Here is a 24,546-nt window from a genome sequence, read left to right as displayed (position 1 = left end):
GCAGTTGTGTTTGTGCGAAATTGAAATCCGTGTGCACCAATGTGGAACTGAGGCCCATTAAGAGATGTTAACAGGTCTTGAGATATTAATGTTGTCAGTGACGGAGTATTCAAAGCTCAGCGGCTTGTGCACAAGTTATGCAAAAACAAAATTGGGAGATAGTTAATTAGCGTCGATAATCTACACGTCAACTTTTTCTTTCCTTCCAAAGAAAATGAAAACATGTTGGGGCTGATGCATTTCTAAAGTTGTGTCTCATCCGTGGAATCTCTCTGAGCTGTCCTTGTTTGTCTGATTCTTGGGTGTTTACAGATGAACAGATGAAGGTGTTGTTTCGAGAGTCTGTTACGCAACACTGCCTTGGCTCTCAGTGGCCACCGAGCGTTGTGTCTGATTCTCCGAAGGGACAGGAAGATTTCAGGTTGCAGTGGTATCTTGTGGCTGTGATGCCTCATTGCGTCTGTTCATCTCCAATTCTGCATAGCAAACAGTCCCCTGGTTGATCGTAACGACGACAGCAGCGCCAGACTGCTCCCTGTGACAGAGGGTGTTGTCTTTATGGTTTCATAAAACTAAGTTTTCCATCAATTAAAAAACGAGGACATGTGGAAGTGACAGGTCCACAGCCAGCACAGGGATATCTGTCTGGGCCTGTCTGGCGCTCAGGCCCCGCGGGGGCTCTTAGCAGGGCTGGCCAGCCGGAGTGGGAGGATGGGCTCTGGAGTTATTGATTGATGCTTCTCATAATCAGTGAGCAGGTCCAGAGGTGCTGCAGGGCAGAGTGTGGAGAGGATTTTTGTGCGAGCTGGTGCGATGCTCTGACATGGACATGGAAGCCTGCTGCCACTGAATCGGTTCAACATTGCTTCTTAAAGCCAAGGTGTCTCATGCTAATACTCATGCTAGCTGAATGAGTCTAGTTGTTGGTAAAAAAAAAAGAACATTGAATGATGAGGTTGTGTTGCCTCCTAGAGAAGCTTTTGGTTTTTTAGTTCATGGCTCCTTGTTGCCATCTCAGTGCTAGCAGGTTGTTATCAGCTCACTTCAAAGCACGTTGACTCACTGAGCTTGTTAGAGGATCTCCGCACCTTCATGACTGATCACGTCTTCTAAATCCTTTATTTTCCTTCAGCTGCCTTTGTTGCTGCTCCGTTACGATCACTGTAGTTGTTACGGTTTTTTTCTTTCTCTGGGTTATAGTTACCTCTTTGATCATCCTGATCTTTGATCCATTGGCACTAAATATATATTTAACCACCAGCATCCATGGTCACTGTCACTCTTTGTCTACTAGACGCCAAACTGAAATAATCCGAAGCCAAAGAGTGGCAGGAGCCACAAAGGAGAGAAAAACAGAGCTCATTATAGACTTTAAAGAGTATTTCCCGTCAAATCACAAAAAAGATATTTCTTAACTATAATGGATAAACAAACAAATAAACCGTTTATTAATTACACTTTCTCTACTAATCCTTAGTGGTATATTACTGTCTCTAATGTAATGCAACGAGGGAGAAATTTAGTTTGTGTTGCTCAAAGCACCCAAAAATGACACTGAACATCAACAAGTCTATCTGGAAAGATGTGCTAGTTACTTGGTATAATCAACAGATCTTGGTGTGAACGGCCTTTATCTTTTTTTTTTTGTAATGTGGCAGCATTCCGGTTGACTAATATTCAGCCTGTGTACTGGGCACAACTTTTAATTGGAATACGTGTCGTTAATGGCAGCAGCCTTACGGAGTTTGTTTTCCAATGCACAATGCATGCATAATCCACATTTGGAAGTGGCTGCCTCTTCATTAACAATGCTTAAGAAATGAATGTGAGGAAATCCATCATTATCGCAAACGCAATCACCAAACCCTACAGCGGGTGCAAACTCATAATCTGAGGCAATTTGCATATGCAATTAGTTTAAGCTTCAAGGAAAGGACGTGATTGACAGAACTGAAATGTTTTGCCTGGTTGGTCTGACTGAACCCGATTTACAGAGTAACCAATACGCATGCTAACTTTGTGTATTGTATCTCTCCTGTTATTCTGAGACACTACAGCAGAAACACAACGACTGTGTTGTTTGACAGCTTGACCTGCAGGCCCCTATTGCAGAAAATATGTCCAAGAGCTCACCAATATTTTGGCCAACAGCACTGTATTACCGTGACACACTCCTTCCACTTTTCTGGTGCACACAGTGACAACAGATACACACTCCAACAATCAGGACAAGCCAATTTTTCAGGATCGCTTTGAAGAGCTTACTCCCCTCCAAAAAAAAACGAAAAATCACACTGCCAGTTTGACAGAATTTCATTTCAGAGGAGACACATACAGACATAGGAGGCATTCTATTTTTGCCCCTGCTCCTGTCTTCCTTTCTTTCTCATTTTTTTCGCTGCCCCCGTCTCTTCCAAGGTTATTCATCTGGCCGCGGAGTCAAAATCAATGGCAAGAACAGGGCTGAGAGTTAAAGGCTTGCGCTCAATCTCGTCGTGCATATGGGACGTGAGGGGACAGCCATGTTTCATTATAAATTCAAGGCCGATGTGTTCCCAGGGAAGGAAAGCAGGATGTCAAGGTAATGAGTTAATTTAGGAGATAAGGAACAGCAAATGTAATCTCTGAAATTTCACCAGCAGCAAAATGGCTCCTCAAGCCTCAAGCCCATCCTATCGAACAGAGGAGAAAAAAGTCACTGTCATTATCATGATAGTGTTAGCTCTCGGTTCTCTACAGAGCAGTAAATAAGGGTAATCATCCTCTCAAAACGTGGAAAAGTTTATCCTGAGGCCTCATTGTAAAGAGCCCAGTAAACCCTCTGTTGTGAATAACGGACAGTTTGCTTTAAATGTTTCGGCTTATGCAGCTAAGTGCAGGAGTCAAACAGCTTAGAGAGCACAATGGTTTCTGGCCCTATCGCAGACCCCAGACTACCCACCACACCAGCATTATATCAAATTTAAGCAGATGCCTAGTTATTATCCCCAAGTGGGCCGGGTTGGCCCCGTGGTGCTGTGGTAATGAGTGTTTTCTCGTCTGGCTGGGTGGACATGTTTTGGAAGAAAGGCCTCTGTCTGCCCCCCAAGAAGCTTGGCTCTGAAAATGAACTCTGCACAGCATGGACCTATTCCTCCACATTTGCATCATCCTTCATGGGAACTCCAAACATGTCAGACTGCTCCATTTATCAAGGATGAAGGGATTGGTAGATGGTAGAGTAAACAAGAGGAGTAGAAATTGAGGCCACTTGCTGTTATATCTCTCCGTCTTTTGAGCTCTGGGCTTCTGCTGGTTGTGCCATTATTCCAGCAATTGACTCTGGCTGTGCTGGTTGGCAGTTCTCTCAAGTGCAAACATTCCTGTAGTAGAGGGTGTAATGCTATGCAACGTTTTTTTGAGCAGCTGCTACAAAGAGGGGGCAACCTCAAGGAGCAGGGACGGCAGGGACGGCAGGGTGACGTGATGAGAGCAGCTTATGAAGATAACTGCACAGATTACGTAGAACGATGTACAAGGCTTTTGCACGTGTCATCTACACTACCGTGCTAATGGGTGAGGAAGAGCATGGGGGAGGCGGCTGGCATGACAACCTACAGCAGGCAGGAGACTTGGTTGCCATGGCGACAAACAAGGATGTTTGCATCAGAGGCAAATCTCAGCGGTCGGCAGCGGAGGGCACACATGCCGTTCGAGTAACAGTAATGGAGAATCGTCGAGGCCAGAGATGAGAAAAGGTGGGGTGAAAGGGAGGAATGCCTTTTCCTTATCACTCGGCGTTCCCTCACAATCTCCTCTCTACAGCAGGGCTGAGCCACACTGTAGGAGGGGGGTTCCTGGGAAACAAGGACTCACTGGTTCAACAGCTAATGACACGACTTGCCTTGCTGTATTAGAGAGAGGAATTAAATCATCTTCACAGTAGGGTCACTTGAAAATATTAAGGCGGTAACACTGATTATGTGCCTGTGCATTTATTCTGTTTAATCCATCCACAGTGAATTTAATGAGCATGCAATGACCTTGATTGGTAGCAAAACAATACAGCAATGTGACTCACTTGAGCAAGCTGCTCTCCTCAGTCCAATATGCACTCAGCTGACAGGGAAATGGGAAATGAAAGAGGCAATAAGTTGCATATCTGTGACAGCTATTCACGCTAGCCAGCACATGTTGAAATTATTGTAAAACACTTCAAATTCACCAAGGTCATTTGTGTTATGGACAGGGCGGTGCTGGATGACACTGATTTTAATTGCTTTTTTCATCCCATCATGCCACTGTATCTTGCGCACACTGCTGGGTGTCGTGTTGCTTTATGACTCATGCATCCTCCAAGGGTGCCCGGAAGCAATGAGGGAACTGTGGCAGAGCCAAGAGGCAACTTATTTGGACATAGTTTTCTTTGTATCCCTCTCTGTGCTGACATATTCTAGAGACACCTTTGTGTGGCTCTGTAGAATTGTGAAAAGCTGTAAAAAAACGTGATAAGCCTTTTATGCCTTGGATGAGACTCAGCATGATGCTAGAGTTGTCAATGTGTCATTTTGCACAAATTGATGCATTCCCCTTTATGACACTCAGACCAGGATTTCTCCCCCAAAAAGGCAGCTGTTTTACTCTTACAAAGTCATGAATGGGAGATGAAGAATAGACACTGGTAATTTGGATTCTAGGCTCATCTCCGTGCTGACACTTCCACTGTCAATAGAGAATGGCTAAAACAACGGGAGACCATAGTGGAGCACCTCTAATCTAATCATTTCTGATGAAAAAAATGTAACAATGTGAGGCAAAAAGGCAATTACACAAAGAACAGCAGTTGGCTACATTATTAGTGACATTACCCTGGAGGTAAGATGGCATCTCCTCCTTTATTTTCTTCCCCTTAAGTTACTGCCTTCACATCAGCATGTCACGCAGGTGCATCATGGGATGCTCCCATGTGTCTTAAGGGCTAGCTGGATGTGCATGAGCATTTCAGGTAAGCACAGGAAGCCTTTTTTTTTTAAATGTCTTATTACATTCATGACACATTGAAAATGTCCTCCTGGGCCTCTTTTTTATGCTGCTTGCCCTTCAGTAATAATTAATCTACTCTTTCATTAGGGAAAAGGGGATATTTCACCCATTATGTCCAGGTGAGGCTGGGTGCTCAGGAGGACAGACATAGAGCACACGGGGCAAGACTTGCGTCCCTCAGCAGTCCCACACACCCAGATGGTATTAATCTCTAATAACTTCCTCACAAAGCACCTTCGGGCAGCGGCAGGAGAAATGCTACGGGGGGATGATGCGTTTCAGCAGCGCTAAGTATGAATCAGGATATTAAAAAAATGTAGGAGGGCAAAAGCAATTTCCCCCTAAAGGGGATTTTAAAATTACAGCTCTCAGACTGGAAGTTTTGCCACAAAAATCATTTTCTCATCCTTACCAATCACAATGAAACACCTCCCCTCTGCCACCAATGCTATACTGTACGTCTACACCTAAAATAACTTCTTTTAATGAAAACCTCTCTGACAGACAGTCATGACAAAGACATGAAAGTAAAGCCCCTGTAAAAACACTTTGTACAGGCTATTGTTCATTTGTGCCAGGCAGTTGGAAATGTACACACAGACGTGGATTCTTAACTTCAATAACATCCTGTAGTATTATATTTTGTAAAGAGTTTCCTTGGGAAGACCAACCTAAATGAGGTCATTGTAACATTAATTCTCTCCGACTAGTCTGAAGCCATTCACATACTGTATTTAATTAAGCAGGCTGTTGTTGAATCTGCAAACTAAGGCAGACATATCCAACACAGACTTGTTTTTTGACTGGCTTCATTAGACATTGTTCAGGCCATCTTTTCCGACTCGCTGCGACTTAACAGCAATTGTTTTGACCATGCTGCGGCTGATAAAAATGCATTTAAATGCAAACGCGTACAGCTGGAAGAATAGGCTTTTGTTGCAAACCGAACAATGCTTCGGTTCTTCCGCACAAATGAAAACACCCTTATAAGCCTATTCTATTGTGGAGAGAGGTGCCACTCGTGCTCTGTTAAATTCAGCAGCTTTTACCCCGTGTGATGTCGCATTGTCAAATAAGCTGCACGATGGAGTAAGCGGTGAAACCTTAAGTTGTGATTTGTGAAGTGTTTGGTGGAAAATGATCATACCTGGGGTGGTCGCGCCCTGAATATCCCAACGATCAAACAGTGGGAGCTTTTTTTACCCTCAAATTGTACTAAAAGATTGAGGTTTCTGCGGGTGGCCTTCTTTTCTCTGCCTACCTGTGGTTGCTGTCAGTGCACATACTAATATCCTTTTCTTACCCGTCACCAACAGAGCAAACAGATGCTTATTTATGTGAAAATGCCTCAAACTAGAGTACAAACATTTTGCATGCTAAAGAGTATTCTGTTCATCTCTGTCGCTATATCTGACTCTGTGAGTTATGTGTGTATTTGTAAGCATGTGTGTATGGATTCATCATGTAATCTGAGTCTTATCTCGGCGGGTCTACAGAGATCAAGCAGTCCTGAGTTCTACACACCCTGTCAAACACTGAGCTCCAAATCAGGACTTAGACCAAGCTAATTAGCCTATCAGTGGCGGGCCTTTAAAACAACGCTGATGCCACTTAGTCTTGTAATAAAAGCCACGAGGAGGGCCTTCTCCAATTAGTGCCTTATCACCGAACACATGATGGAATTTACTTTGCGAAATGTTTTTCAGGAAAGTGACAAATTCAGGGTGATAAAGTGATAAAAAGGCCAGTCCTGTTTGAAGGGTTTGAAAGTCACCCTTGTACGACATGTAACAAAAGACACTGGCAAAAAAAAGTCCAAGTGTGTAGCAGAGCTGAACAGCAAGCAGCTTCATCATGAAGCAGTTAAGATCTTGTCCAGAATTGATCAGTAAGATTAAAGGTCCCATATTCTGCTCATTTTGAAGTTCATACTAGGAGGTCCTGCCAGAACAGGTTTACATGGTTAAATGTTCACACATTATTTTTCTCATAGGACACTTGGCTGCAGCAGCTGTTTCCAGCCACTTGTCTGAACACTTTAGAAGAACGCTGGCGTAAGTCAGGGGAGAACAATGGCGGATTCAGGAGGGGAGTGAGAGGGGAACAGTCGGCCTGCTGAAGGGCTGGAGGAGGTCACACCCACAACAGATCCCTTTATCACAAGAGGAGCCAAATCTAAACGGAGTGTTTTCACACACATTTACTGAAAGATGCAGCAGGAGAAACAGAGAAGGGACGGCCTTTTTTCATAGTTTGGCGGGATGTAAGCACATCAGGGACAAATATTTAAGTTGAAAAGACAGTGGACAGTTGAAAAGTGGATCTTGCCTAATATGGAACGTTTAAAATTTCTGGGTTCAGGATGACAATAATATGCTTTTATTGTCAGAAAATCAGTTCAGGTAAATATATTTTGCATTCTTTAATTTATTTGACGTAACCGAGTTAAATCGATGAGCCTGCGTCTGAAACAGTCAACACAGTCTAATTTGCTTTGATGCTGGAAAGCAATCTATGTGAACAAGATAATAAACTCAAGTCAACAGTCACATTTTAAGGCTTATTCTTCACTGGAAAGATAGGATACGATTTGTATACAAGGTGGAGGAGCTTTAGAAAACATGAAAAACCAAAGTCTATGTCCATGCACTGAAGGTTAAAACAGCATTGTAGAGAATAATCTCACTCACTGATTCCTTGCTGGCTTGCTAACAGGCAGTGTTCAATATTTCATTTCCATGAGGAAAACAATAACAGTTAATAGAAAAACTGCAGGAACTCATGGCTATTTGGAGGAATCAAACCACTCTACACTTCATACTTAATGATAGCAGAAGTACATTTTAGAAATGATGCATATTAACTTTTCGTGTCATTTTATACAGAAAGCTGCTTCTCTCTTCCTGCAGCTGAAAATATGCTGTTTAAAATCTTAATGACAAATTGAGCTGTGATTGACTCTCATGTTTTTTCCTCCTTCTCATCTCAAGGTCAGTTGGACTGCATACTACATTAGTGTGAAACTGTAAACTAAGGCCAGTGTTATATTTTTTACAGTTTTCAATCGATGTACCTGACCTGTGCCGGTGATTGTGACTGAACTGTAATGAATAGTCAGTCAATAGCCTAATCAACTCCACAGGACCTCATTATTTCATACAGGACTGAGCTTCTTAAAAAGTGATAATCCTCTAAGCGATGACCACACTATCATTAATTGTATTTATCTATACTACCAATCATTACGGTGATACAAGGCCGATGAGATGACAAGATTAAGATGTTGATTATGAGGACGTATTCAGAGAACAGTCCTCTAGAAACTAGCAGGAAAACTAGTCCCAAGACATCCATCTCAACCAGCGTGAGGCCGTCTCTGTGCTGGCAGTGTCACTGATCTGTGCAGGTCCCCCTTCACAGGCGCCCACTACCAAATGGCCACACAAGGTCAAATCATAAGAGGTATGCTATTTATATCCACCATTTTGTATTGCTATCCAGAGCAGAAACAAACATCCGCTTCATTCTCTTTACTGTCTTGCTGCCTCAGTTACACTTCCCCTCTTCCTGCCTCCGCTTCCTCTGCTTCCACCCTCTAATAAACTGATCGTAAGTGAGAGGCTTCAGCTAAATGCAAAGTAGTCCTGGCAGATGCCCTTTTATGCTGATGGCCTTTGGCTTTTTGAAAAGTTCACTCAAGATAAAAGACAGACAAAAGGTTAGCGGTGCTCGGACAACAGACGCAGGACTTAGGGCCTGTACTTCTCATTAATAGCTCTTTAACAAGCCTGATAAAACATGACGACACCTCTGGCGACAGCTGAGTGGCCACTTGATTACTTTGGGAGTCAACGTCTGCCGCCTCCCTCTCCAGCTTGGTGTAAATAAGATCAGAAGAGGACGTGTAGCGCTTTTACAGCCAAAAAGAAGAATTCACGGCATCAGTAAAGCTTCATCCTGACCCAAAGTTATATCACACAATTCCAGAAAAGTTCTGGGTGATGATTACACTCAGCCAGGGTGCCTTGAAACCCAAGAGCATGAAAAATACCCTCTAGGTGTTTCAAAAAGCTATTCCCAGCCAACAGCCCTCACAGCATCCATCAGTGCAGGCACAGCCCCGGCCTGTCTGATTCAGTTAGTGCTTATGAAATGGAGCATCTGCAGAATCTCCCAGAGAGTATGTAAACATAAGCTCTGCCTTGGGAAATGAGCTGAGGGGTCATTTAGATTTGGGTGGGGGGAGCGTGGAGCGCTGCCTCGCTCACGCTCTCTCTGTCACCTGGTAACAGTTTGACACACGGGAGCTTCCTGGATAATGTATTCCAAGTGCTAGGCTAAACAGCAACACCTGAGCAACCCCGACCCCCCCCACCCCCCCCACCCCGTCCCCGCTCTTTCCTTTCTCTCCAGTTGCATCGGCTGATCCTGCCTCCTGAGATATTAGGTAATCTGGGAGCAGGCGAGAGGTCTCATAACAAAACCTTATTTGTCAGCGAAGCCGCACTACAATCATGGATATGCTTGACATGTTTGCAGAGAGCCAGGAGCCATCTCTACCATGTGCACTGGGCAGCAGCCATTCGGTACTCTATCAGGGAACCTGTGGTGGGTGATAAGCCTCGTTTACAGCAAGGGGGGGTTCCCACCAATCACAACAATAGCGGAGATATTGAGTAACATATGGAACTCAAGTGTTTTTTTTCAGTTGTATCTGCTCACTGTATAGCATCTTAAGCTTAAAAGATTGTGACTATCAGCAGGAATTCATTATCACTGGTGAGTTTGTATGATAGATTAGCAGCACAGAGTACAGTCAGGAACAAAAGCATGCAGGAGAAAAGTCACAGACAGAGAGGGATGTCTTGTTTCCTTTTCAAATGGTATTACAGCTCATTTCCGAATCAATAGCTTGCCTCTTTCCTCCCTTTCCAAGATAAACCCATCACAATTGAAGGATGGAGGAGAGCGGAGAAAAAAACAAAAAGCCAGGGCACCAGAGCCACAGCCGGCCCATTTTATCTGATGGAGAGAGGAGAGAGGTGAACAAACGGAGGGATTAGCTTCCATGGGATGAAAGCAGCTGCTCTTCTTGCATCTCCGTTCCCCTCCCCTCTTTTTCTCGTCTCTCCATCTGCCCACGCATCCACACCGTGGTCTCCCCTCGCAACCAGAGACATGCTCTATATGTTGAAGCTGATCTGCTACCACCAGCTGCACTCCACCCTGTACCCTTCAGCAGTTTCCCCAACAAGCAAGCCGGCACAAAAAACCTTTCAGTGCACATGGCGATGAAAGACGCGGCGAAAACAGGCGCCAAAATTGCTGTCACAGAGAGGGGCTGGGAGTTGTAGCAAAGTGTACTTCCCCTGTGGCACCCTCAAAGCACCCACCCTTCCTGATTATGTCACCAAGACACTGATACACCAACCCACATTCAACCTGCCACAAAAACACACTCGCAAAACAGACAAGAGATGCCCCGTTATTTGGAAACTTCTGGGGGAGCCCAAAGAGGAAGCGTGAGCTCTTACCTGGCAACAGCAGCACACCTTCAGCTCCAAATCTGCTTGTCCTGATAAGGAGGCACGCTCATCTGGAGTAGGAGAAGGGAGTCTTGGAGAGAGAGAAAGAGAGAGAGAGTAGGAGATGGAGAGAGTGTGTGTGTATGTGTGTGAGTATGAGGCTGGGAGGCTGAGAGAGAGAGAGAGAGAGAGAGAGAGAGAGAGGGAGAAGTGAGAGGTGGAGCCTGGTTTGGAGGAGAGAAGGAGGAGGAGAGAAAGAGGGCTGGATGATGACTCTGTCTGCCGTCTATATAGCCAGTCTTGTGGGAGCAGTGTGGATGGCGCTAGATCATCTTCTGTTCAAAATCACGCGGTGGATGCACCTCGTGAAAGGCTGGGAGAAAGAAACCTGGGGGGCAGACAGCGGGAGGAGGGGGATTTGTGAGAGAGACAGGAGGGACTCTGGGCTGTTTAAGCCAGCATCGTCACACAGCAGTTCCTAGGAATCCCTCCAGTAAGAGGGGCACTGCATCACTGAGTCCTTGGCTGTGATTGGCTGGGTAGTGGGGAGACGCCAAGGATGGTAGGCAACGCTGTGTAACCTAAGATGACCCTTTCTGCACATATTAACATGCCCTGTCTGTGTTTCTCAGCCCCTCCGGGCGCCCGTCACCTTCAAGGACACATCAAAAAAAGTCCCCTCCCCTAGGATCTCAGGAACCTCTGGGAGGTCTGTGTGTGTGAATGTTTGCCAGTTCATGGTAAGCCATGACCTGCCTTTGCACATGAACAAATACACACACACACACACACACAACATGCTACAAGAACTCATCCATAAAGGGAAGATGATTTCCCCAAAGAAAAGCCACAAAAACACCTGCAAGGACAATCTTTCATTAGAGTGATTGAATATGTTGTTGTGTACAGACCAATGTAAAAAGTGAGAGGTCATAATCCCATCAATTATTTGGAAATTCGTTGAAGTCAAAATCAGAAATTTGATACTACTAATGTTGTATGATTTAGCTGTACATATACTCCATTCAATTTCAATAAAACTGTCATTAATCCTTCAGTCTTGAATTTGCCATTTTTATCTGCCTGAAGTAACAAAGTTGGCTGCACAGGTGACCTGAATAAAAGCGGTGCACAGGTGCACTCAGACAGACAGGCTGCTGGATGAATAGAGCTCTCTGTCTTATGTTTTCTCATAAAAAATATTCCACATGACGAGTGAGGTGAGGTGTTGGTCCTTAAGAGCTATGGGGGGTCTTTTGTATACAATATATTGTGATCACTAGAGTAAGATGATGAGCAAACACTTTAGAATCTATGTAAATAAAGCGGTCATTAGGCATTAGAGACTTCTGTCAAACTCAGTGGTAGTTTTTTCTATTCAGTTTATGCATGTTTGGTTCATTGCAAATGGTGTTTATGTGTACCTGAATGAGTTTCCTTCTGGTGCTCCAGCTTCCTCCCACAGTCCAAACACATGTAAGTAAGGTTGATAGGCCACTCCAAGCTGCCTGTGTAATGTAGGTTGTTTGTATGTGGAGCCCTGTGATAGGCTGGCATGTTGTCCAGAGTTACCCTGCCCCTCACCCCAAGGTCAGCTCAGATGGACCACAGCCCCCCTTCACTTTACATAGTGGATGCAGGTAGTGGATGGGTGAAGGTGGAAATGATTTTCTTAAAATTAAATTAAAAATGACCCAGATGTCAGTCAATTATATGGTGCAGCTTTGAAAATAAAACACTAATTTGAAAAGCATGGGTCCCCTTAGTTCAATTACGTTATCTTAGGGTATTTTTAAGATAATATATGGTAATACATTCTAGGTCAATGTTTCATGAAAAACAGGGTCTGCTGGGGAGGCAATTTTACTTTATTAATTACATGAATTAATATAGTTATTTTCCACTGACAGTAATAACTACCTTTTTTTAGGCAAGTTAGGTTAATGCACAGCTACAGTCTAACTGCACCTGTGTGTTACTAATCGAGCTTTACCCTTTAAGGACGGTGGGCTTGTGGGTAACCTGTGAAGTGGGAAATGAACCTCTCCCGGTGTGTGAGAAGTACCAGTACGTTGCTGCAATCACCGAAAGTTATTAGGGGTAGTAAAGTTCAGTCAAGTGTCACGATAAGCTCACACTGCAGCATATCAGTTCCAAACTACAAGCCAGGCTAAAGTAAATTAAAACGGCCTAAAAAAAGAAGAGGTCTCCCAACTCAATCATGTTCATTTAGGCTATATGTTATCTGCGTAGGTATTAGTCAAGCCGGAATTACTTTTGGGAATAGATAAATTATGGTAACATTTCTGTTTTACTTCATTTGACATTTAAGTTTTAGATAAAATGGGAATGTGTGACACAGAGTATATGTTTTTGTACATTAGCTAAAATCAATCTCAACATAAGGTTCACGATCTATTATTTTATTATCATGTCAGTCAGTGACTCTGGTCAAGCCTGACTCCAAAAACCCAAGAAAACCAGTGTGACTGTTTCCACTGATGAGTCACATACTGTAGCACCCTGTGGTGATCTCTCTTTATCCAGCACATAAAGGTCATCCTTCTCTCCAGCATGGTTTTGTTTTTCATTACAAGAATCCAATAATCAATGGTCCATTTATAGTTACAAAACATTTTCATTCACAAAATGTCAGCATATGTTGGACCTGACCAAGAATTTGACTGATAATTAAAAAAAAAAACTATTTTACCACAAGCTTGATCTAGCACATGATCTTCATCAGCAGATCATAATTAGTAGTAAGATTAAGTCAATATTGCCGTGATGTCCATAAAGCCCATTTCCAAAACAGCTACTAAATATATCTTGGGGTGAGACAGACTTCATATTTGCCGTTTCCACAGTGACAATAGGACCTTTGAAGTTCAATTTACTGATAATTTGGATAAATCTGAATGTGTTGTGCCACGATAAATATTTATTTATTGTGGGAAATTCCAACAAATTACAAAAATGACTGTTTTCTATACACTTCATTCTTGTCAGGGTGGAAAAACTTCTGAAACAGCTTTTAGACTATTATGGGCCATTAGAACTCTGCATACCCATGGTAATGCAATTATCCGGTTGCTTACAGCTGTTTAAGGCCATAATACCATTTTAAATGCAATGAAGCTTTTCAGAAAAGTCATATTTTCGACCACACTACCAAATCAGTACTAAGCAGTGCTGTTTACCTCTGTGTGAAGCCCAATACTGGCTCAGTATACGCTAAATAAAAATTCCTGCCAAATAAAAACCTCCTCTCCTTGTGTGTCCCCAGCCATCGGTCCACCCATGGGTTGTACAGTGATTACTGGCCCTAATGGCGGTTTGTCTTGATATAAAAGAGCTCATTGGTTCTGGAGGGGCTCCACTGGCACACTGACACCGTCACAGCAGGAACACCAGCTGCATCCTCCCTGGTGCTGTTCAGAAATAGCTTGGCCCCAGTCGAGGCCCTGGCCTTGTCCCAGCCAGCAGGCCTGGCTACACAAGCCTGGCTCGGAGTGCTCCCGTCCTGGAGGACAGAGGTGTCTCTGAGGCCCGGAAACAACGGGGGAAGCAAACATCGCCGACCCCTCACTGTACAAGCAGTGCCCTCTGTCACAGAAGCTCTCATCTAATGGGCTCAGAGCATAATCAAAGTGACAATATTAATCATGTGATGGGGAAAATAATTAGAGGGGCAATAAAGGACTGAGCGAGTCCTTTCCTCCAACATACAGCAGATAACTGATTACTGCTTGGCTCAGTGAGTGATGAGAGGGTGCCGGGGTGGTTTTGAATGTGGCCATCAGCAGCCAATTACTTCACTGACACCTGAGATCTGGCAGCATAGGTTCCAATCACTGAAATCCATCATGCTAATGTCATCACTGCGACATCAATGATAACTTTGTATCTTAAAAATGCTCATTATGTGGCTTTTTGAACATCATATGCACTAAGTTCTACAATGTGAGTTTTCAACAACGCATTAGAAAACATCAGAGGATGCCCTTTCTACCTATTTAGTCCAACAAACCAGTCAGACTCTTTTAAAAGGTGCTGAAGCAGAAAAACTCTTGTTTGTCAGTTTCTCCCACTCTACTTGACTTGCTCATTAGAAAATGTCACAAGGCCATTGATTGTTTTCATGCTTTCGCCACAGCCGGGCGCTTACTAGCAGTGTTCTTCGGAGGCATTAGTCATCCACACCTGGCTGTGTGGATCAAAACCCCACTTTGGTCAAATCAGGCTTCTGCCAGTGTGTGATTCACAGTGAGAGAGGCTTGCCCTGCCCTGACTGTCTGTACGCACAGCGCCCCAGGAAGCCTGGTGTCTCTCTCCCTTGTTTACAAATCGACAGCATCTCTAGGAGAGGCAGGGCGACAGCCTGTGACAGACTGATGGATGATGTGACACTCAGGCGCCACTGTGTCATCCCTGCATCCACCTCTCCCATTCTCCCTCACCCACTAGCGCCTCAGGTGACGATGGTGGAGTGCATGCGGTTTTGCATGTAGACGAAGCCTTAAGTTGCATCTTTCTTCCAAACCAAGCATCTGTATGTAGAGGGAAGCCTGACGGGTAAATGGTGGGCGGCTGTCAGCTCGCCTGATTGTTAACGACCAGATGACAAGGCTAGACCCGCTGCAGATGATGATGATGTTCAGGAGCGGGGGAACAGACGATGAGATGGGTGACGAGTGGAGGCGACAGGACATGAGGACGCCAAATGAATTTGCACAGAAATGAGCAAGCTCCTCCCAAAAAATTACACATCTCAAGATGTTATTGCAAAGAAAAGAGGGAAAAAACGCATACAGAAAATGGACACTGCCCGTCTGAAATTAGCAGTCATCAACTCGCCAATGCTGCCGCATAATAAGTCACATTAACCATCAGCAGGGTGACTCACGGGGTAATAATGAGGATGAAAAATATAAGACTACTTGTATAAACTAACCTAAAAAATATTTCTATGTCTTGTTACAGTCAATATTTTTCTGTTGAATGATGTGGATATAATCAATGGCCTTTTTGATAAGGCAGTCTGGGTAATAGGCCTGTTGAAATTCAAATTAAGAGCTTAAACTCTCTCAGGCATGAGCGCCAATTTCCCCGATCTGTAAAGCAAGTAAACAGCTCTAAGTAATGTTTTGTATGCTGTTGGATGGATTAATCTTCTTATATTGATTTTACCTACGCTGTCGTCACTTAAACCCTCCAACCACATATTCGCAGAGAAGATGGCAATTAGAGGCCCACTGGGCTCGGCTTCAATACTGAATGACAAGAATTTCTTGTGTAACGTTTTCAATCACACCCTCTATGCTTCTCAATCACTGCAGCAAGGGAGATCAATAACGCCCCTCCACAAAAATCCACAATGTGGAACCTGCTACTTTGGCAAGTCATTATTCGCATTCAAACTTTTGCATTTGCAGAGACAAATCTGTTCGTTGAAAAGTAGCGGGTTGCTGCAAGCCTTTGATTTTATAAAGGAATTTCAGGTGATCACAATTTTGTTGAGTTTGAGGCGAACAGGAAATCAAAAGAGGTTTCTTGTGAGTAATTACTGTCAGGGGTCATCAGTTGCGCATTTCCCAGTAAATTAGGCTCTGCTTTTGAAGGCAACCAATTGTGGCCCCACTGGAATTCATCACCTTTCATCTTCCACAGTCAAAGTGACCTTTGCTATGCAACAGGTCAATGAGGCTGTAATGCTCCGTGGCTTCACTTGCTAATTTCCCTCTTCACTCTCCTCCATGTCTGTATCGTGTGAATTTCTTATTGACCAGCAAACTACAAAGCCTCAGAAAAAAGCTGGATTGCCACTAGGATACTCTGTGACGACTTAATTGGTACAGGATGAAAATTTATAATAATGGGATCCAATTATGGCAAAAGTCTCAAATTTAGTTTACAAAATGTGAAGATATATTCAGAAACTGACTAAGACAGCAGCTTTGGCACTCAACTAATCCAAGAATCCTGAAGGGGGGAAAATCCTGTAGAGTTTTCACCACCGCTGAGCCTGCTAATGGTTTCTATTGTTATGGCAAAATTGAGTTGGAGATTAGCTTAAAGCTGAGACATGGTGAGGTAATTCTCTAAATACACCAAGTGCATCACTGATTAAATAGGAAGCTGTGATAATATCTAGTCTGTCATGTAAACACAGTGGAGGAGGTATCCTTTGAGGTGGATATATTTAATGACTTGCATCCAGAGATCAACAAGAATTCAAAAAGATTAAGGTACTGAGGTGATGAACAAGTATGCAAATTTGAAACTGATCAAATCCTCCACTTACAAGCATATGTCGATATAAACAGTTATGAGGAAATGTCCTTCACCGCAGCCGTCCTGATCCTTGCAGGGGTCATGCAAGTAGAAGGTGAGCCGCTCCCTCTTATCAGTGCATCCAGACCTCCAACCACCCTCATCACCAGACTTGCCCCGGAGATGTTTGGGCCAGTCATGCCCACCAACACATGATAACACCTGTGATCGTATGGTCATACATCGACCCGTCTGTCAGCTCAGTCATTTTCAGGTGCTTGATAAATGGGGCTAGCATGGTTGCCTGAGAGCACATCATCTTCCTATAGGAGCCAAGATGGCTGACTAGATGCCTCCCAGTGACAGGGCAGCCAATTCCTCATATAGTGCCTTAAAGGCAACATATAACAGGGCTGTTGGATACACTGGTATGCTACACTGTGGTTTTAATCCCATGTGAGACGATCCCTGATACATGAGATCTTGTCTCTGCTCGTCCAAGGGCAAAAAATAATGAAACAAATCAATGTGCATGGCGCGGTTTGGGAAGGAAAAAAAAGGTAAGTCCTAGAAAGATGCAATCTCATATATCATACAATGTTCTTGTCAATGCAGAAGAGTCAGTGTACCTTTGTCTTTGTGGCAATTTCCAGCATTGTTGCTGTTCATCACTCATCTTGCACCACACATCTCACAGAAGAGATAAGCTTCAATTTGAAATGAGTCAAGCCTATTTTTGTGTGGTTTAGTGCACAAACAGATGTTACAATCATACAAATGCCCCTCTGTTCATGGGTTTTGATCTCATTAACTGTGTCTTCACTGATTGATCAGACCTCCCAGTCTATCTGTGAGCTGTACGATTCACTAACTTCACTATCGGCAGATTCCTCACACTCGCTGGGTGGGCAGGGAAATAAAATCAATGAATCAACAGGCTACATACAAACACTGTTGATTTCTTCCCATGGAGCTGACATGAAAACTCGTTTGGTTCAGTAACTTTCTGCCGCTGATCACTCAGCTCCAAGGAGCTGCTTCTGAAAGACGCTGGACGCCGTTTGTGGAAGATGGAGTCCGTGTGGACAGGACCACACGTCTCGCTCACATCTCATTTCCAAAGTGGATTCTCAGTTAGTCGATCAGTTTATCCTCCAGAACATCTTCAGTTCACATGCTGAGGATGTCTAGTATCGTACATTCTGATGGACACAGCAATTACAAGACAAGACAAGCAATTACAAGATTTTTGGAGATTTTGTTCTGAATTGTAAGAAACATGAGTATAAATTTGACAGTAAGTAAGGAGTTTTTTAAATTCAGACAGAGTTATCGACAAATGCCCTGTTGGCGTGTCGCTCAGTGAGCACACTGTAAGCGTAGCGAAGCGAACGAAGAACGTTCTTGACAGTGTGGCAGTGGCAGCAGCAGCAGCTTTTAAATCACAATGTTACGTTGGTAGAGGCTCAGAGGTCGATGGCTGTCAGCTTTCAGCTTTTCAGCCAAACCCTACTGTCAACACACGCACGTTTTCTTCTTCCACTCGAAGTTCCGCTTTCTCATATCAATCACTACCTTCCATAAAGCGTCAGTCCTCCTCGTCTGCATAATAAATTCACGAAAATAATAGATTAAGAAGGCAAGTAACACCACGACTGTCCAACCAATGAGCATATTGACCGACCAATTAACCAACCAACCAGAGGTTGTTAGCTCTTGTCATAATTCTTGGTGTAAGATGTCTCACCAATAAAACCAAAATACATTCTAATGGTTGAAGTAGTTATCTCAAGTTAAAACATTTTTTATTCTTCTGTTAGCTGTCAGTAATAAAACAAAACCTTGACTCCAACTGCATTTAAAACCCTGTAATACAATTGTTTCACTTATATATTCAATGCCTGACAGAGTGTATAATGCTCAGGTATCGTGGAAAAGAAACCTTCTTGAAAAAGTAATGAGGAATCGTGCAGGGTCAGGTGGCAGCGCACACATTACATTTCTGCAAAACTGAGTGAATATACTGCTGCTCAGCTGGGTCCATCAACCTCAGTATCAATCTCTTTATGATCTTAGCAGCAGAAAGGGGGCAGATAAGGGAGAGACACAACATACAGACAAGTTGATGCACTGATCAGGACAAGACCTCTTAAAGGTTGATCTACTCGACCTTAATAATCCCCTAACACCTCTTGTCTCAGATAATCCATTCTCTGGCAGAGAAATGGCTTGAATGCACTCATATGGACTTAGTGATCTCTTTGGTATTGGTTGATTCTAGTTTTTGCTGATCACAGACATGAGAGATGTATTTAAATCTTTCTCTACTACAGTGCTTACTGTAAGTCACCATATAAAAGTAGATAAAACCAACAGTTCAAGACCAAAAATCCCAAAAGTGATGTGTGTGAGGCGCCTTTGTTTACCCAGCTCTCCAAGCTTTTCTACCAATCCTTTTCCCAAGTCAATTAGCGGCGTCCATACCTGACAGACACCAAGCAAATTATCCTGTCACAGGCTTCGCCAATATCACATTGTTTCAAGGCCAAATTATTAAACCCTCTCTCTGTTAAACCGCAGCCGTCGCTTCACTGATGATTTACTATCATATCGTTTCCCTCCAGTGGGCCTATTCTTAGTGTGGGTATCATCCTCATCGTGTGTTGGAGAGAGGGTTATTTTTAGTCAGACTGTCACGTGATGTCAGTGCAAACCGAGTCTCGCAGCTGTAGGCTACCACTACAACATGTTACAGATCCACAGCTCCCAGCCTGCAACAAACCACCAGCATCCTGTGGATCTCTGGACATTTTAACTGACCTCAATAATTCAGATCTGATGCACCTACATACATTTTTACAACACTCTGGCCACTAAAGTTTCCTACTGCATGAACGCTTATTTACTGGATTCTCCAGAATTAACTGGGAAAAAGATTTTCCAAAAGATGAACTTAATTTCTTCTTTCAGTGAAAAAAATCATGTTTTCCAAATGCACTTAAATGATTGCTCATTCAGCCATATTGTTATCACAGCAGTCTTTTTAGATGCATAATTGCACTGTGTCAAATCACAAAAAAAACACAGCATTCATTGAAAAATATTTCATTAAGTCTTTGCCTTAAAACAGTTTAATCTATTAACACTGTCCACTGACTTTGTCCTGCTGTGTAATTTATAATGTGGGAACAAACCACAAGCTTGATTGAGAGTCGCTCCGAAACAATGGCAAAGACAAAAAGGTTTATGCGATTACAGATTCTCCAAGGACTGAGGAAATTTTCTGCTTCAGAAGAATTATTAGCCCTTCTATAAATTATGAATTAGAGCAGTTTGTATGCTGCTTGAACATGGATCACTTGAAGGAATCTGAATAATTCATTTATGCATTACGCCATTTAAGTGCCAAAGATATGCAAAAGCCACAGTGAAGCAGGTGAAAGCTCCACTGAAACACTGAATACTTCTTCATTTAATGGAAATGATTCCCGCGAGTTTTGCTGGAATCTCTTCTATTACTTTTAATTTATACAGAAAGTTAAGCATCCATTAGCATAACAAAGGCGCGCTATTTGTCGCACATTTTGAAGCAAAGTCCAATGGAGGTACAATAATTATGAAGTATCACTCTGCAATTAATGTTTTGATTACCACCTGTGTTCTAAATAAACTGGAGCAAATCAATTATGTTAGAATTAGGAGTGTTTTTGCAAAGCGGATTTATCCACACCTGTAGGGATCAGAGCTGATCTCAGGGCAAGAACAATCAATCACAGGATGGTTAACTAGAGATGACAGGAAATACTGACACCCTATAATCTTCCTGAGCAGTTTTTAGCTATAATTTAGCTCATTAGATAACACAAAGAGACTTCTATCATCACTGAAATGTTCTCATTTAGTTACTTACTTAGGTACGCCACTTTCCTAAGGAGTGAAGGTTTTGTCACGCAATCGTGCCTGATACAGCTGGTGGTACAGCACTGTAATTTTCATCTCAGATCATCCACGGTTATCAGTCATGGTCAACAGACTCACTCGTCCCAACTCCCCCAACTCAGAGAAAATAGTCTGGCTCAGTGGTTTCAGACAGCGAAGGAAGATGAAAGGAGCTGAACCCGCTAACGAAAGCTAGCTAGACTAAGAGGGAGAGCCATTATTCTGCCGAAAGGCTGTAATCGAAAACTTTCTTCTCTCAAAGTTTTTGACAGGCAGTCAAAACAGCAGGAGAAAACGGGAGGTCAGGTGTCATGCCAGCATTAAGCTTCCACAAATCATTTACGCTACTGCCGTTAGTGCTGCACAAGACTAAAGGTACTAAAGGTCAAACAGACTCACATCATTTAGCAAGCTACCTTACTGAGAAATGATGATGCTGATTATATGGGTGTTTTCAGACTGGCTTATTTGCCTCAGTTCTACAGGACTTATAGTATATAGCAAGTATAACTTCAGACACTTACTTTACTTTGCAATACTTTGCTTTTATCATTGGGGTACAATCTCACTCTTTGGCTCTTTTTTTTAAACTAAAATCAGCCCTGATTTTTCTCAGATTCCTGTACAGAAATGATGGTCTTGTTGACAATGTGTTGTCAGTGGACAACCTAACAAATTTAGCTGCGACTGGCTGGTTGTAAGGAGAGTTGACAGGATAGTTTCAGGAGTTCTGATGGTGATATGAGATTTCGGTCTTCTCTTAATACTACAGTCAGTTTTCCCATTAAAACATGAAGTAGTGGACGAGGCCATCTTTCATGGATAGAAATACCTGAGGCAGAAATGTGTATATGGCGTTTCAGTGCACAATCCTGAATGAATATGGTGCAGAGTATGACACACACACACACACACACACACACACACACAAGGCATTAAACTCCATTTTCTGTTAGCTATAAATAATCTTCCTCCCCTTATGCTTTAGATTAGAAGGGACATTATCGGAGCATTTTCACGCATTATTTAGTTTTAGGAGAATAACAGCCTCAGCTCTGGTAGTCATTGACAACTGAAATAACAGCCATGTCTCATTTCAACCTATTTTCAAACACATGGGCCCTCAACTATTATTTTAAAAAATTGCAGTGATATAAAAAATAAAAAAAATTTAAATTTAGCAGAGCCAAAAGGTGAATGGAATCTGCTGTAAAAAGCAGACTGAAGTTCTCGGGGTTATGAAATGTTATTAATAGTTTGGCGAGGCAGCCTATGGGAACAAGGGTGTGTTGTTTAGACACACATTTAATTAACCAAAATCACAGCCTCGAAGTGCTGCTATGTAAGCATGTCTAAGCTGCTATTATTATTAACTCATTAGCCCGGTGACGTGTCTAAAGCCGTCATCTGGAGGACCTTAATCAACGCAATGACAATAAATGCTGCTCTGTTACAAACTCCTATATACAACATTTGTGACCTATAGTGTCAAAGGACACGATTGTGACTATGTGTATCTAGTGTCACGAGCAGTTGCACAATGATCGCTTGACTTTGTTTTCAGCTTTTTAAATGATCAACAAAACGTGAGCTTCCATATTTAGCTCTAAGCAGCCCAGTCTGACTACTCACCCGCCATAACTCACCAATCACTGCCACAGCAAGGACCAGTCAGGGTGGGAGTCCTGATTGCGGCTCATCAGTCTGTCAGCTGGAAGTGCGTACTGAATGGAGCGCATGGTCGAGTGGCTTCCCCTGCTGCCACATTTTCCTCACTTGACTGCAAATCAAACGGTTGTTGTTTTAGTCTCAAGATCAGTTTAGTTGTGGAGAAGATGAGAGGTCGACTAATCGCCACGCCACGGCACTGTTTATAGCCTCCCTTCACACGCAGGAGCAGGGGCCGACAGGGGCTTACCATTTGAAAAGCCGGTGAAGGCCCACTGAGGAGAATGCGATGCAAGTGAACCCACTGTGGCGCCTCACGTGACAAGCCGCTCTCGCTATCCTGCGCCTGCAGCTCGGCGCTGCTGCAATGCCATTATAGCCGAGTCTCCATCCCCGTACACTCCAAGCTGAGCTTATCCTACAGATTTCATTCCTGTGCTGTCCTTGGATCCTATAGACACACCTCCCAGCATGCACTGCAATCCTCTGGCTGCTTAACGCGATTAAAAGTAATGGAAGTAGCCTCACGAATCTGCAGCCACCTAGGAACAGTTTGAAAGCGACATGAAAGATGGACCTTACATGGAGAGCACACTGAAAAAACTGCCAAACCCTGAAAACATTTATTAGTAACATAACGTAACACTGCGCAATAATAAAATGCTATTACACACATTTAAAAGGCCCTTACATCTGCAGGCCAAGGGTGTTTTTTTTAAGTAAGTAGGGGTTTTAGTAATATGCCATGTAGTATTAGCTGTTCTACATCTCCAGACACTGGCAAATACATGGTCTTTTATTTTTGGGGCTCCCAAGGCAGAGCTAGAGTGTCATTATCACACATCAATTGCTCCAGTTGCAAATAAAGCACCAAATTAGCAGAAAATATCACATTATGCCTCTCAATTACTGACTTTTTAATTAGGGACAGTAAAATGTGTTTTGAGAACGCACAGACGCACATCACTTCCAAATGTTCTTTTCTTCCTTTTCATTTGCTCGTCTCACTGGCTAAAGAAATGGCAGTTTAAGCGAGCAGAAAACCTCCCACATAAGTCCACGCCAAAGTCCTAATACCAACATTTCAGAATGCATCTCTGAAAAGCGCCAATTTCGTAAATGACAGCGTTTGAGAGACTGGTGAGAAGTGGCTGCTGAGAACGAAGATGAGAAAAGAAAGCGAAAGCGCACAGAGGAGGCGAGGTCATCTGTATTTGTGCCCCTTATTTAAACAAAAAAAAAAAGCAGATGTACTTTAAGAATAGTTCGATTGTTGTTTCTTGCCTCTCTGCGGTCTATCACAGGCACCGCAGAGCGTCAAAACTCCAGAAAGTTACAGCTCGGTCAGCCAATTCATGACAAGCGGATTATTTCATGCCAATTCTGAATATGTAGAGTTGATATGTAGCGTCGACGCTCTGATCTTGTCACTCCCAACAAGTTAGCGCCAAGCTCAGCACAGCACAGATGTGGGGGTGTGATAATAAACCCAAGAGACTTCTAAAATGCCACATGAAAAGCAAAATCAGTGATAGCTGTGACTTCCAACCTCAGCAGTAAATATATACATTATATATATATGTGTGTGTGTGTGTGTGTGTGTGTGTGTGTACATTTTATAATCTAACACCCAAAAATTTATGCTTTGCACAAACCTGTTTTTATGGAAGATTATGTGGACTGATGAGGAGATGACCATCAGGTTTACAATGAGAGTAGCCACAGTTTGAAGTGCAGTACTGTGGAAAACAAGCTCAGCATAAGCTTTCACTGATTATTATTAAATGCAGTCAAAAGGGGATGGATGTTAATGTGACTACATACCGTAAATAGTATGCGGGAAAGGCCACGTCGAGTTCTGCAGAGATCCATCCAAAACAGGGGGGGAAACCTGCAGGAAAACTTGCAGTACTAAAAAGGCATTTAATGTCAAAACCAAATGAATGTATTGATGGAGGTCAGTTGTTTACACAACACTCTTAATAATATTATTCAGGACTGTTAGTAAACTGTTTTATTTGTTATTATCAGCAGCAGGAAAACACCACACAAGTGCCAAACACGCACTACAGCAAAGTCATTCACAACTGTCAACCATCCATGCTATACTGTGTTAGCT

At 43.0% G+C, this 24,546-nt stretch overlaps 1 protein-coding gene across 2 annotated transcripts in view; it reads right to left on the bottom strand.

Moving 5' to 3' along the window:
* syt1a (synaptotagmin Ia) overlaps window positions 1-10,639 on the bottom strand; it is a 152,874-nt gene extending 142,235 nt beyond the window's left edge. For both annotated transcript variants that reach the window (XM_070853811.1, XM_070853812.1), the window contains exon 1: window positions 10,557-10,639. The gene's annotated coding sequence lies outside the window, so the exon portion shown is untranslated. The remainder of the gene's footprint in view (window positions 1-10,556) is intronic.
* Between the last annotated feature and the right edge of the window lie 13,907 nt (window positions 10,640-24,546).

The sequence above is a fragment of the Pempheris klunzingeri genome, chromosome 22 (genome assembly GCF_042242105.1).
Source record: "Pempheris klunzingeri isolate RE-2024b chromosome 22, fPemKlu1.hap1, whole genome shotgun sequence".
Lineage (NCBI taxonomy): Eukaryota > Metazoa > Chordata > Actinopteri > Acropomatiformes > Pempheridae > Pempheris > Pempheris klunzingeri.
The sequence above is the reverse complement of the archived record's forward strand: the minus strand, read 5'-3'. Positions and strand labels throughout refer to the sequence as shown.